Here is a 7,688-nt window from a genome sequence, read left to right on the forward strand (position 1 = left end):
CCGTTGGAAACATCGTAATCATAGTAGACGAAAATCTTCCAAGGAACCTTTGGCCCAAGGGACGTATTACAGAAGTAACCACAGCTAAAGATGGTCAGGTCCGATCTGCTACAATAAAAACTCAACACGGAAGTATGGTCCGGCCATTAACAAAAATAGCTGTACTAGACGTTTTACCGAAATCAAAGTAAACCCTTGTAGCTGTTTATGTAGGGGGGAATGTTACCGCCTCAGTACAGCAATTTGAAATTTAATTCTTATTAATTTTATTAATCTTGTAACAAAATATGAAAATCCATATATTTTTTTGAAGTAATTAAATATCATTCCTTCCCTTGAGAAATATGTTTAAAGCTAGTTTTTTCGATAACTTAAAATTTTTTATTCGTGGTTGTCATTCTGGTGGAAATGCCCGTTTGTATGACCCAAACATTTTTTTCTGGAATGCCTTAAATGCGTCAAAGCGCAACCACCTATAAGCGGGTAAGAGGAGGGAAATACAATATTCATACAAATTTGGACCACTCAATATAAACACAGACACAAATGATCTCTCTTTTTACTCTTACCCAAAGTGCGAGCAGTGGGCCCCTAGCGCTTGTCAACACAGCTTCGCTCTTTTTAACATTCAGTTCCACAATGTTTAAAAACGGAAGTCAACGCAATAAAAACGAGTTTGAAAGGTAATAAAATCCTTTGGTTATCTGGAACCCTTTTTCCATTTCAAATTTTTTTTTTGCATCATTTTTTTTTTTGTAAAAATTTTGTTTTTTATTTTTTAAATAAAAACAAAACCAATAATTAAAAAAAAGCTTTGTTTACATAAATCAGCAGGTATCCTGTATTGTCGCTCGACGAACACACGTTTTTTTTCATTATTTTTATAGAACTGTTCGATTTAAAATTTTTTTTCCCAATTGTTCACAACGTTATGTTTGGACGAGTACGATTTTCCAAATTTTTTTTGTTCCATTTTTATAGCCCCTAATAGGTCAAAAAATCTTTAGAATATTTTTCTGAAGAAAGTACTTGATAGAATGTTTTCACTTATTTTAGGATTTTTTTTTGCAAAAATATTGAGAAATAACGGGACTAAGGGCTGTCTGCCGAGGCTCCAAAAAAAAAGTACTCCAACTGCTGACTTGATTCCGGGCAAATGAGTGGCTGAAATCGAAAAATTCAAAAAGATTATGAAAGCTAAATTTTTTTCCCTACAATGACCTACGATCTTTAAAAACCATGAGGTATCAACAAAATGACATAGGTTTGAAGAAAAGACTTTTTAAATTCTGCTAAATGGACAATTTTTAACCAATCCAAAAGTTTGTAGGTCATTGTAGATAAGACCTATTAACGATGATTAAGTGTTAATTTTAATCAAAATTTGCCACCAAAATATTTCGAGTTGTTTTTTTTAATAAAGTTTCGTTTTGGGAGCAATTTTGGTAGCCTGAATACCAAGCCATTTGCTCTGCCCGAACCTATGATCATCCTCTGCCTGCTAAAAGCCATGTTCTAAATCAACTTGAAAGTAGTCGTAATGTAATATCGAAGTTCCCTTTTTTTCTTGTTAAAAAAACAATTTACGGTTTTTTTAAATTACTTTATTATTTTTTAAAGCATTTAAACAATAAGTTTTTTCACTATACCCTTTCAGAACGTATTTTATAGCATTGTTATACTAACTCACGTCCTTTTTCGATATTGACTGACAGTCGTGCTTCATTGCATCTGAACAGCTGTTCTTAGTTTTGATTTGTGATAGTTCCCCACGATAGTATATCGATATGTCAAAATTCGAATAAATATCTAGTAAACATCGATTAAACATCGGTAAAAATAAAAAATTTTGTAGACTGATGCACTAAATTTAGTCGAAAGCTTCGAACGCAGTGAATGAAACTTTTCTGACTTTATAAAGTATATATATTCTTGATCAGCATTGTTAGAAGAGTCTATCTTGCCTCCTTGCCGTTTCTATTGCAGGTAAAATATAAGTCGAAACTAGAAAAGCCTAGGACGACAATATCATATAGCTCACATAAGAACCGGAAAAAAATTAGAACTTTGCTGTTTTTCAATTTGTTTGTTAGTTTTTTTTTTATTTGATTTAAATCGCACGAATATATCATATAGCTCCTATGAGAACAATTGGAGTTTAAACCAAAAAAGATCGAAAATTCAGCTGAAAATCACCATGACCAGGAGTGGTTCCCAAATGACTTGTATATTAAAAAACCGAAGAACACAGTTCTTTCCTCTGATCACAAAATAAGTATGTTAATAATAACCTTGATATCACCCTTAATTCCAATAAGAATCTTTCATAATCGATTTGGACTTGCACAGATTTCTGACTATTCCAATAAGCATAAAATGCTAATTTGCACGATAAGAAATGGGTTTCATTTTTAAACGCTGAATAACATCCAAAAGCGAATTTTTAGAGAATTACTCTAAAACCCTAAAATGTGAACACAAAAACCTAGTTTGAGTTATAATTCCGAAATTGTTTTGCTTAAAGAAAATATTTTAAGAAAACTTAAGTAGCCCTTAGAAATACCTTTTTGGCAAATGTATTTTTAAAGCTCGTTACCGTAGCTTAGGTTGTTTGGGCGTGTGAAATCTATTTTTTGAAGCCAATTCCCGCTTATCTAGCGAGTTTTCCAAATTTTGGTAGAACCAAAAGTTCGATTTGAAACGCACAACAAACAATAATGCTGTATTTCTCTTGTTTTAAATATCTTATTAAAGGAGTATCAGATTGAAATAAGTGTGGTGTCGTTATAGGCGTATTTAATGCAAGAATACAACCATAATGTCATAAAAGTAAGACTTTTTGCTCCACCGGCCCCAAACAGCTCCAGTATGAGGCAAACAAATTTTCGCACTTTCACCCCCATTTCTCTGAAACCGAATGACTTTCTAAAACTATTAAAATGCTCAAATTCTTATGAAAGTGATTTTGATTGCAATATTATTTATTATTATTTTGCGGTAGGATGGTAATCATCCTAGCGCACATTTTCTACACATCTGGCACTCGAAAGTTTAACATAAAAGCGCTTCCTTCAAACTTTTAGCGAATACAAAGTACCCTTTTAATTCACAAAAGACAAGAAAGGGTCTGGTTTTCCAAAAAAGTTTGAAGGTAAAGAAATTGAACATTACTCTACTAGGATTGTTGTCGAACGCCAAAAAAAAATTTACAAATTCCATGGGAGTAACTCAATTAACCATTACCAGCAGTATTAATACAAAAACTAGGAAATTGGGAGCTACATGTACTGAGAGGCAGACATAATGATGTTGATTCAGCGCTAAAAAAAAAATTGTTTTTTGCGTCGGGTTGTTACAGGTGAAAATGAAAATCATCCAAAAGTGAAAAAATTATATTTTCGAACGTTATTACGTTATTCGGCAAACCGAAATTTATATACCATTGCAGCTATTACAAACATTAAATATTCTTATAACAACTTTATTCCGATTTGTATGCTTATAATGCAGTGAACCTATGATGATTTTCATATGAATTATTCTATCGTTTTTATGTATGTATGTGTATGTACATACATATGTATATTTATGATAGGCCTTATGAAATTAAAACCAATGCTATATAACGAAGTGAAATCAAATCAATTGAAAACAGCGATTGTTCCTATGGCAGCTACATATGTATATAATATCGTTGTTCGATATTAATTTTTTTTCTATATTAATCTTTTTACAAAACGTACAATACCCTCAGTTTAAATAAAAAAAACAACTTTTTTTTATTCTTCAAGAGCTCTGGAATGCAAATACATACATATGTATGTACATATTTGTAAATCCAATATGGTACGCCTATGAAGTTTACGCCCATAGTTTTGTTTGTTGGCTGAATAACTATGAGCCCCTAAACACATTAGTGCCGAACCACGCCCCCTTAGGTGTGTATTCAATAGATTTTTTTGTGGCAACATTAAAAAAAATTAATTAGTCCTGTATCAACGCAACCATAGAAACTATATTAAAAGCACTTATTATTTGAAGTCTTGTCAACATATGTACATCCACACACATATTTTCTCATTGCTTACATGTACGTTCAGTTAGGGTTCAGTATCGATTTTTCAAGCTTTCTTAAGATATAAAACATAGTTTATCTTTTACGATTTTTTTTATGTCAGTTATTGGTTTTAACAAATATTCAAGCTAGATGTAGTTTGATTGGTTTAACACACTTCATCAAAGTTGTGGTATTGTTTAACATACCCAATTGATGTAGATTCGCGCTTAAGCCTTGAACATATGTATGTATTTGTATTATTACATGTTCACTACACTTAAATCACCAGGTCTTCATTTATTTTAGATTTAATAATAACAGTTTAGATGATCTTATAAACAAATGGCAAGATAAAAACGTATTTCCTTTTTAAAAAATGATTTATGTTATATTATAGCTGGTACAAAGGAACTAGTTCAATTGTCAGTGTTTCGATAAATTTCACGAATATTTATTCATCGAACCATTTGGAACATTCTATGTATACATTTTGGGTATTCCCTCACTCTGAATTTTAGGCCCTATCGAAATAATAAACTATGTAAACTATTGAATTTAGAGTTGACAGAAAAGAGTAATTCTTGGATCAAAAACTGGACGGAAAAAGTCAAGCCGCGAAGTTATCGGTCGCAATAGTTAAGTGTGTGTTAAAAGAACCTGGGAGGATATAGCTGCCATCATGATATATTTACGAATAATATTAATAATGTTTACATAGAAGATGCAGGCTGGCTTGGAAGCCTTTGATACATGATACATATCTTCTAGCGTATATCGATGGTATAAATATCGATAAGAAAAATCAGAAGAAGAGAACGTAAACCAAATAAATTAAAAATCATGAATAAAATTAAGGGCCTAGATACACTTCGGTTGCTAATTGCGTCATTGCGTTCGTGGCTAGACGCAGTACTTTAACATAGGTTTTGTATAGGCAGACGCAGTACTTTAACATAGGTTTTGTATAGGCAGATAGAGATGTTTACCGTTGTTAACTAGATTTTTGCTCGACATTTGGCATACCGAAATATACTATACAACAACAAAAATAGGGACTTACCTTGACAAATCAAAACAAAGGACAGGTGTTCAAACGCAATGAAGAACGTCTGTCAAGTGTAACAGGCTTTTCTACTCTTTTGCGTGAATTCCGATATCGATAGCAGACGTGCGTGAGTGAGGCTATAGCTCATTAATTATTTTGCAAGAATTTTTTTTATTATGAAGTACAGCGACTAGAGAAGTTTTGTGGCCGCACCGGTACACATTTTTGCTTTCAGCTGAAAACGAAAATAAATTATCTTCGTCTTTCGGAATACACAAATTTACTCGTACTTACATTGTCAATTTAAATTTTTGTATTAATACGGGCGTGACATTACATTGCTCGCATCATTCATTCAAACTTTATTGTTTTGCTTATTATATTGTGTTTATCCCGTCAATTTTAACGTTTAAAGGTTTTCAGTTGTTACCTTTAAATGACAAATAATATTTCGTATACATTTAAACCTCGCTTTTTTATTCCGTTTTGTCGTCGACTCCAATGAATGAGAAAATTGTACTTTTTAAATACAATTTTGCTTATTGATGTATAAGCCCTGGTGGTATTTCATCGAATGTTATTTTTTACACAATTCGGTCCCGTATTTTACTATCGGGTATCGGGTTCTCTCAATTTTCTTCATTCATTGCTCATTGGAATCGTCATACGTTTGTCTTGGCGCACTTACTTAAAATCGTATAGTTTAAAAAATAAATGAGCAATGAACGAGGACAACAATGTAGTGTCATAAGCCCATAAAAACAGTCAGCTGTTTCTAGTGCGAATCACCTCGATACCGATAGGTTCAAAGCTGATAATTTTAACTACGGCGTTACATATCATAAGCATTCAGCAGAACAAACTTGATCATTGAGTACTTATCCATCTGTGATCAGGGATCATATTGTTCTGCAGAATACGCCTTCAATTGGTTTTCTGTCTGTCCACAAGCCGAAGTGATGGGTATGACCAATCAACAAGCTTGGATGAACTATCATTCGTTGAACGGAAGGTCCATATGGTTTTGCCTCTCCAAAAATTTCACAGTTAGCCCGCCGTTAAAATTTGACGGACTTTGACGGACTTATTTATGCGAAAGTAAGCCAATGTTTCTTTGGTCCTTCCACGTAGTCTATCCCTAAAAAACCGTTGTTTTTTTTAAATAGATGAAACTTTAATTTTTTCAGACCACTTTCACTATTCCACCTTCATCCTTCTGATGAAACAGACCAACGGATGGACTGTGTGGAAAGAGGGCATCAGACTATTCCGAAAAAATCGTTCCCACAGTGCATTCACTAGTTGGTGGAATTGTAGTTTCACATAGGTCACACAACTCAACTGTTTCCCAAGGATGAACTATGTGGGAAGAGGGTATTAAATAGCACTAGAATTTTACATCACCAAATAGCGCAGTCCCACAGAACCCATCCAAGCGAAAAGGTTGGAATTTTTGATCAACACCACCATCATCCCTCCACCATCCACTGTCCATCAAAAGTCACAGTGGCGCATGCTGAATTTTTTGAGGGGGACTTTCACTCTTCTTTTTCGGCTACTCCTCTAGTTCACAGAAACAAAGATGGCCAATTTAAATTCTTTCGCGCCAAGACTCTGGAGTTGCACAGAAAAAACATCGGTTTAATATCGACTAGAAAAATAAAATCTGTTTATATCAGTCTGCATTTTATTATTAAATCATTTAACTACAATAGATGTCACTTCAAATAGATTCGTCTCATTCATTGACGGATTCATTGAAGCTCAGAGACAGAGACAACTATACTGTTGAGATAAGTTCACGGTCACACTGTCTTTTTAACGTAAAATTTTATATTTATTGTTTTGTTTATTATATTGTGTTTATCCAGCTAATTTTATCATTTAAATGTTTCCAGTTTTAACCTTTAAATGTTAAAAAAAAAATGTTGATTAGCTGAGGAACACATATGTTGCAAATAAGAATTAATAATGCGCTCAAATGCTTAAGGTATTGCAGACAATTTAGAAATACCTCTATATTTTTGAACATCCGACTTTTCTCCCTTTTTATGGAGGAAAAATAATAAAAAAAAATAATGAGCAAAATTGTACTTTTTAATTACAATTTTGCTCATTGATGTATAGGCCCCGGTGGTATTTCATCGAATGGTATTTTTATACCAAAATCCCGTTCATGTTTTTTACTATCGGGTAACAGTTCTGACAATTTTCTCATCGGAATCGTCTTGCTCGCACTTACGTAAAATCGTATAATTAAAAAAAAAACGAATGAGGTCAACAATGTAGTGTCATAACCTTATGATGAAGGCAATTGACATTTACAAAGTTATACAATTTCTTCGGATCATTTCATAATTCGGCTTTACGTCGGTTCAAAAACGTAGAATAACGTTGACTGACGATCCAGCAAACATATTTTTCCGTCCCCTTGTACTTTTTGTAAGTGTTTTTTTTTGGGTTTTGAAGTCTTTGAAGCGCTTGTGTAAACCACGGAGGTATGTAAGTTAGCATGGTATCCAAAGGTGTTGCAAGACCGGATGCAATTCTATAAATCAGCGGTCTATAAGAATGAAATACAAAACC

General features: G+C 33.1%; 1 protein-coding gene across 1 annotated transcript in view; it reads right to left on the bottom strand.

The window, feature by feature from the left end:
* LOC128253376 (catenin delta-2) overlaps window positions 1-4,495 on the bottom strand; it is a 113,188-nt gene extending 108,693 nt beyond the window's left edge. The window contains 1 exon segment of the mRNA XM_052981723.1: window positions 4,264-4,495. The gene's annotated coding sequence lies outside the window, so the exon portion shown is untranslated.
* Window positions 4,496-7,688: the final 3,193 nt, after the last annotated feature.

Source organism: Drosophila gunungcola (assembly GCF_025200985.1).
Source record: "Drosophila gunungcola strain Sukarami chromosome 2L unlocalized genomic scaffold, Dgunungcola_SK_2 000008F, whole genome shotgun sequence".
NCBI classification, from domain to species: domain Eukaryota; kingdom Metazoa; phylum Arthropoda; class Insecta; order Diptera; family Drosophilidae; genus Drosophila; species Drosophila gunungcola.